Source organism: Ailuropoda melanoleuca, chromosome X (assembly GCF_002007445.2).
Source record: "Ailuropoda melanoleuca isolate Jingjing chromosome X, ASM200744v2, whole genome shotgun sequence".
NCBI classification, from domain to species: Eukaryota; Metazoa; Chordata; class Mammalia; order Carnivora; family Ursidae; genus Ailuropoda; species Ailuropoda melanoleuca.
In genome coordinates this window covers 12,534,084-12,541,178 of record NC_048238.1, presented here as the reverse complement: position 1 = coordinate 12,541,178, position 7,095 = coordinate 12,534,084, and the positions used below count along the sequence as shown (strand labels likewise).

Here is a 7,095-nt window from a genome sequence, read left to right as displayed (position 1 = left end):
AAAGCGGAACAAGGCATGACCTCCACCTTCCAGGCGTGCAATTCATTTCTCCCCCCTGGAGCCTCTTGAAATGCACATCATACGGCAAGAGAAACCATCCATGACTCCTCAGTCTGCCTTCGGCCTGTCAGAGGCCACTCCACTGTCTGGCAATGGTGGCAGGGAGGACAGGGGCCCAAAGTCACAGAAAAGAAACTGAGGGGGCACTGAAGACACATGTCACTTACAGATTGGAACTTTATTTTTGCATACCATCTTACTAAGAAGAGCGTAAGATACAAAAAAGCACATTATGATCCCCAACAATGGTGAGCAGAAGCAAATGTTCATTTCACCCTCTCCTCTTCAGGTCCCTCACTATTTTTTTTTTTAAGATTTAAAAAAAAAGAGAGAGGGAACACAGCAGGGGAGTGGGAGAGGAAGAAGCAGGGGAGTGGGAGAGGAAGAAGCAGGCTCCCAGCGGAGGAGCCAGATGTGGGGCTCGATCCCGGAACGCTGGGATCACGCCCTGAGCCGAAGGCAGACGCTTAACGACTGCGCTACCCAGGCACCCCCAGGTCCCTCACTATTAACTGGCTGTGAACTAGATTTCCCCCTTGTATCGATGCCTCAAACTTGCCAAATCTGTGCTAGAGGAAAGATGGCCACACCCAAGGTAAAGGAAAGGATAAAAAGCACACCTGAGCTGTGTCCACTGAAAGCAGGAAGCTGTTACTTCCTATTACTGCCCAGAAAGGAACAAATGAGGGCTCCAGGCGGAACTCTTTATAAGCAGCAATAAGCCATGTGTCTGGACAAGCATTGCAAAGTGAAGTGTGGCAAGCAGCCAGCCTCTCAGCCTGGTGCCATGCATGCTGCTGTGTGCATCACTTAGCCAATGAACACACTCAAGTCAGGGAATGAAAATGCATAGCACGTTAGCCAGCTTGGGCCGCTAGACAAAAACACCACAGACCTAGTGGCTTAAACAAAAGACACTTATTTCCCACAGTTTTAAGGGCTGGAGATCCAAGATCAATGTTTTAGCCAATTGGTTCCTGGTGATAACCCACTTCGTAGCTTGTACACAGCTACCTTCTCACTATACCCTCATGTGATGAACAGACAGCAAGCTCTGGACTCTCCCTTTTCTCATAAGGACATTAATCCTACCATGGAGTACAACCCTCGTGAACTAATCAAACCCTAATTATTTCACAAAGGCTCCATCTCCTAATACCATTCCATTGGGTGTTAGGGCTTCAACATATAGATGGGGGTAGGGAGAGCAGAAACATTCAGTCCACCACATGCAGCCACCTTAAAGGGAACTAGTAGGAAGTTTATGAATCCCATATAGGTGCCTCACCTCCAGGCCTAAATCCCTACGTGGGGTCCTAGGGTCAGTGTATTAGTTTGTAACAAAGAACCACAGGCTGGGTGGCTTAAACAACAGAAATTTATTGTTTCACAGTCCCGGAGGCTGAAGTCCGAGATCAAGGTGTCGGTATGGTTGGTTCTTTGTGAGGGCTGTGAGGGAGAATCTGTCTCAGGCCTCTCTACTTGGGATGGTTAATTCTATGTGTCAGTCTGGCCAACAGATGCAGCTGACACAGTTGAAGGTGGAGCTGGATGAGGATTTGAGATTAACTTGAAGAACATAGACTTCCAAGAGACTGAAAGACCACAGCACAGGATGGAACAGAGTGGGCAGAGTGGAGCTGGGAAGGTCAGTGACAAGGAGATTCCTTCAACCATCCTTCATTCAATCCATCACTCTTTTATCCTTTCATTCATCAGGACATCAACCAAACGTCTATTAAATGCCACACACTGTTCTAGGATCATTGGGGGACTAAAACAAAGTCCCTACCCTTGTGGAACTTACATTCTAGTAGGGGGAGACAGACAATAAACAGCGGTGTAATACATAAGTCAGTTGTACAGACAATTAAAATATATTCAGTGAAAAGTAGAGCAGGATAAGGTGAAGTTGGATTGCCACTGGGAAAGGAGCGTTGCATTTAAAATAAGTTGCTCAAAGGAGGCCTTATTGAGAAGGTGAGATTTGAGCAAAAGGTTGAAGGAAATGAAGGAATTAGTAACAGGGCTATCAGGAGGAAGTGTACTCCAGCAAGAGGGAATTGCCTGTGCAAAGACCCTGAAGTGGGAGCTCGTCTGGCACATACAAGGGGATAGTAAGGAGGCCAGCATGGCAGGAATAGAGTGCACTAGGAGGAGGGTAGTAGGAGAGAAGGTGGAGAGGTCATGGATGCCAGATCATGTAGATTTCTAGGCCACTGTAAAGGATTTTTCTCCTGCTCAGGGTTTCTCAACCTTGACATGTTTGACATTTGACCAGATAACTCTTTGCGGTGTGTCCTGTATGATGTGGGATGTTGAGCAGCATCCCTGGCCTCCACCCATTAGTTGCCAGTGGCACCCTCCCTCCAACTGTGACAACCAAAAATGTCTCTAGATGCCGCAGATGTGCACTGGAAAAGGGGAATCACCTCTGATTGGAAACCACTGCTCTAAGCGAAATCAGGACACAATGGAGTTTTGGAAGAATAGGAGGGACACCATCTGATGTATATTTTTAAAAGATCATTCAGGCTGCCCTACTGGGAATCAACTGGAATAGGAAGCAAGAAAGCAGCAGGGAGATCATTCAGGATAATCTGGGGGCTTGGAACAAAAGATGGCATAGTGGAGGTGGTGAAAACGGGTTGGGCGTTGGCTATATCTTGGAGAGACTGCCCATAAGATGCGAGAGAAAGGAGTCAAGGATGGTTAGAAGATTCTTGGCCTAATCAACTGGAAGGGTGGAGTTGCCAAGAACTGAGATGAGGAACACAGTGTGCAGAACAGGTTTTAGGTGGGACATCAGTAGCTCAGATTTGGGCACACGAGTTTGAAATGAAATTCCAGTAATCCAAGTGAGACAATATGAAGCACTGAACCAGAGAGTGACAGTAGCGATGGACCAAAGTTCTTTGTATTCAAGAGATTACCATTTTGGTAAAAAACGTAGGATTTGGCACTCAACTGGAGGAGAGAGAAGGGAAGAAGGTGAAGAAGGCCCCATGATTTTATGGCTGGATGATGCTGGTCGTAGAATGATGAATGCCTGAAGAGAGAAACAAGCTGGCAAAAGGAGCAGTTGGGAAGGGAAAGAGGACAGTCTTCCTGCTGATCCTATGGATTTGAGGTCCAAGGGGACAGTGAGAGGAAGAGAGTTGCCAGGGTAGCTATGGTGCTCAGCAGAGATGAGGCTAGAGAGAAGACTTTTGTTTCCAAAATATTCAAGAATATGCAGCTCTTTATCAAGACCCAGAAGGGAGGGTGGGTGTGGTGAACTTCGGTTCACTGTAAACTCCAAAGCAGGTGGAGAACAATGACAGTTCTCAGGGATGTGAAGGGGCAGGTTGTGGGTAGGGAGTAGAGCAGCTTCTCTCAGCAGAGATCTAAGACTTCCCTCCATATTCTAGAGCACTTTTCAGTAGAGTGGAGATGGCCACATTCGCAGTAAAGGACGAAGGGAAAAGCAGAAAGTAATGTGACTTTCGGGGGCTGACAGGAAATTAATTCCACCCAAATTAAGATGTATACATTTTCCTTATTGTCCCGTATTTTTCAAGCTTTCTTCCAAAAATAAATGAGAAGGAACTACAATGATAATAACGAGTTTCCGGCAGCCTCCAAACCGTAGGTTTTAACCCAAGCCACAAAGAATCAGAGCCACCAACAAAGTTCTTATTTTGTGGGTTCTTTCCCTTCAGATCTGAGGCAGAGCACAAATGAAAAAGGACACAAGTGAGTAGAGAACACTCTAATACGTCCACATGACAGAGCTATGCTGCTGACCTCCTGCCCTGGGGGTGGTTTTGAATCTGTCCATAGCTTTTGGCATGGTCGGGGGCGGGGGAGAGCAACAGTGCATATGTGAGTGAGTGCCAGCCTCCTGCGCTTCCGTTTCTGGAACTGCAATTCCCCCACCTCCCAAAGTCTCCGAGACATCTATTCTACCGTTAAATGGACAAGACCCTAAGGGGATGTAGCTGTCTGGTGATCCTCAGAGTTGAGTAACAGGGTTTGAGTAGGTAAAAAGCTATTCCCTGCCTCCTCCTCTCCGTTCTATGGAGAAGCCCGGCAGGGACTGCAGCCATCCTCGCGGAACCGACAGCTTGTTCCAGCTCCAAGGCCCATCACACAGCGTGGTCATGAGCGGAAGAGTACCTGTCCTCTCTGATAGGGCTACGCGTATCCCCTACTCCTCATCCTCCAATCGCCGCCCGACCTTACTCGAACGTTTTCCTGAACGCGGACCCCTCCGCTCTGTACCAGGAAGAGACTCATGCGCGCGGCCATCTTGGATACGTCCCGCTACGCCTCGCCACGCCCCTCACGCCAGGTACGTCATCTCGCTTAACACGTCACGTTCCCGTCGCCCATGCCCGGGTCTCCGACAAAGCAGTGTTGTAAGTCCCACCCTGGGCTCGCTCACCGCGTCGGAGCCCGAATCTCTCTCCATACACCCAGACCCTGGGTCCGGACCCGTTCTCTGCCCTGGCTACACCTCCGCTGCCGTCGCTCCAGGCCTACAGCCGCGACCACGCGCCTGCGCACTAACTTGGCCCCGCCTCTGCCTTCTGCCTGGGTCCACCCCTCCTTTGAGCCGGAACATCTTTGTCACACCCTCGCGCTCCGCCTACACCACGCCGCTATTTCTTGTTACGTAATTTGCGTCCCGTATGCTACTCCGCGGCCCCGCCTTTCCACAGGTTTTTCACATCCCTGTTATCTCCTGGGTCTCGCTCATTCCTTTGACCCCACCTCCCTCCTTTCCACTTTGGTAATTCCTCTGCCCTTTGCCTGAGCTCACCTCTTCCACAGTCTCGACCAGCTTCGTCGTGCCCTTATCGCGGCCACGCCACTCCCTTCGCGCACTAAATCCAACTTTCTCAGGTTACGCCCCTGGGCGATGCCTAGGCCACGCCCTTCCCGCCTAGAACGCCGCAGACGCTCCTTCCCACGGTGTCCAGGCCCCGCCCTCACGCCGCGTCACGTTCCTTGACTGCTTTCCACGGAGTCCCGTCACGGCCAATCCTAGCGCCCCACGGCTCGACCCTCCGCTCCACATTGGCCACGCTCATACCCTTTTGCGCATTTTCTGGCGTTCCGTCATGGCCACTCCCTGGGTTCTCAGAACTCCCCCTTTTGCGTCAGCTCTCACCAGTCGACGCATCCTGCTCTCCCTCTGCTGGTGGAGCTTGGTCCTGGGAAGCCGCTCAGGAGCGGGCGGCCCTTGTGTTTCCGGAGAAAACCGCCCACGCCTCAGAGCTGGAAGTCAGTGGCATGTATAAAATGAAGGGAGCCTTTGGGTCCCTGATACTCGTCTAAAAATAGACTTTCTTCATATTTCCTCCCAGCTCCAAACACCACAATTCCACGAGCAGAAACCGGATAGGGAAACATAACGGGGCACTGACTGGAACTCTGTTCTTACCAGCCCTTCAGCCAACCTTAAATGCTAGCCAGATGCACGGAGTAATAAGCGTATTCTACCTCCTGGCATCTTCAGAAGACTTTTTCTAAGCACTTAGTGCCCTCTTGTTATCTAGAGCCTGTCAGGGCAACACAACACTTAGACCTCTTTAGACCCTCTGCTCTGGGATTAATCCTCTTTACTCCCTCCATTTATAATTCTGCGTCCACAAGAAAAAAGTGAAGAGGTTACCACTTTTTCCCCCCTGTCCAGAAATCTCTGAACGGAGCACTTCTGGGGGAGGGGCACTTACCATTAGCCATTCCGTTATTCCTTCGTCTAAATTGTATTTATGGAGTACTAAGTTTCAGTGACAAGACAAACCTCAAGGAACTTAACAGCCTGAAGTTTTCCAACCTGGGTTTGGATGAGACAAGAATTGATGAGAAAATTAAGGTGTGGTAAGGGTTGGAATAAGTAGAAAAGGGCTTGGTAAGTGCTGGTTTCTTTTTTTAATTGAGGTGTAATTGGCATGTAACATATTAGTTTCAAGTATACAACATAATTTAGTATTTGTGTATATTGTGAAATGATCACAATAAGTATCCAACACCATACATAGCTATAACTTTTTCCTGTGATGAGAACTTTTAAATTACTCTGAGCAAATTTCAAATATACAATACAGTATTATTAATTATAGTTACCATTCTGTGCATTACATCTGATGACTGACTTATTTTATAACTGGAAGTTTGTACCTTTTGACCATCTTCACCCATTTTGCCCTTCCCTCATTCCCTGCCTTTGGCAGCCAACAATCTGTTACCTGTAGGAGTTCAGTTTTTTGTTTTTGTTTGTTTTTTAGATTTCATATGTAAGTGAGATCTTATGTTATTTGTCTTCGTCTGTCTGACTTATTTCACTTAGCATAATGCCCTCAGGGTCCATCCGTTTGTTTAGTTTTTTTGTTTTTGAGAAGCAGGTGTTCTTGATTTTTAGTCCCAAGGGAAATCCTGATTCCTCATCTTGATGACGCTGGGAATTGAGACAAGTGCCAAGGACTTTTTTATAGATCCCCTCAATATATACTGTTGCTTTGATCACAAAGTATTGAATCAATCCTATGAACCACCCAAACTTTTCTGTTCGTCTGAGATCACAGGCCCTCAGTGGTATGGCTTTATTCAGGGCAGCATTTATTTTATTTTATTTATTTTTTTAAAAAGATTTTATTTATTTATTTGACAGAGAGACAGCCAGTGAGAGAGGGAATACAGCACGGGGAGTGTGAGAGGAAGAAGAAGTCTCCTAGCGGAGGAGCCTGATGTGGGACTCGAACCCAGAACACCGGGATCACGCCCTGAGCCAAAGGCAGACGCTTAACGACTGCGCCACCGAGGCGCCCCTCAGGGCACCATTTAGATCATTATTCCCCATGATGACAAGTAAGATTCAACTTATCAATTGACTGAATAATTGTTTGGAAGCTTTATGGTTGAGTCCACACTCAAAAGGAAAAAGTTCTGTAGTGGATTAACAATGTTGGTCGTGGGTGTAGGACAGATGAGTGGCTGCAACCTGTCTGGCATCTCTGATTTGTAGGGATAGAGGTATTGCATGCATGT

At 47.9% G+C, this 7,095-nt stretch overlaps 1 long non-coding RNA gene across 4 annotated transcripts in view; it reads right to left on the bottom strand.

The window, feature by feature from the left end:
- LOC105235145 overlaps positions 1-5,099 on the bottom strand; it is a 26,835-nt gene extending 21,736 nt beyond the window's left edge. The window contains exon 1 of one of the 4 annotated variants that reach the window (XR_004622396.1): positions 4,865-5,099. This is a non-coding gene — a long non-coding RNA (uncharacterized LOC105235145). The remainder of the gene's footprint in view (positions 1-4,864) is intronic. The other 3 variants (XR_004622397.1, XR_004622398.1, XR_004622399.1) reach the window with 3 other exon arrangements.
- Positions 5,100-7,095: the final 1,996 nt, after the last annotated feature.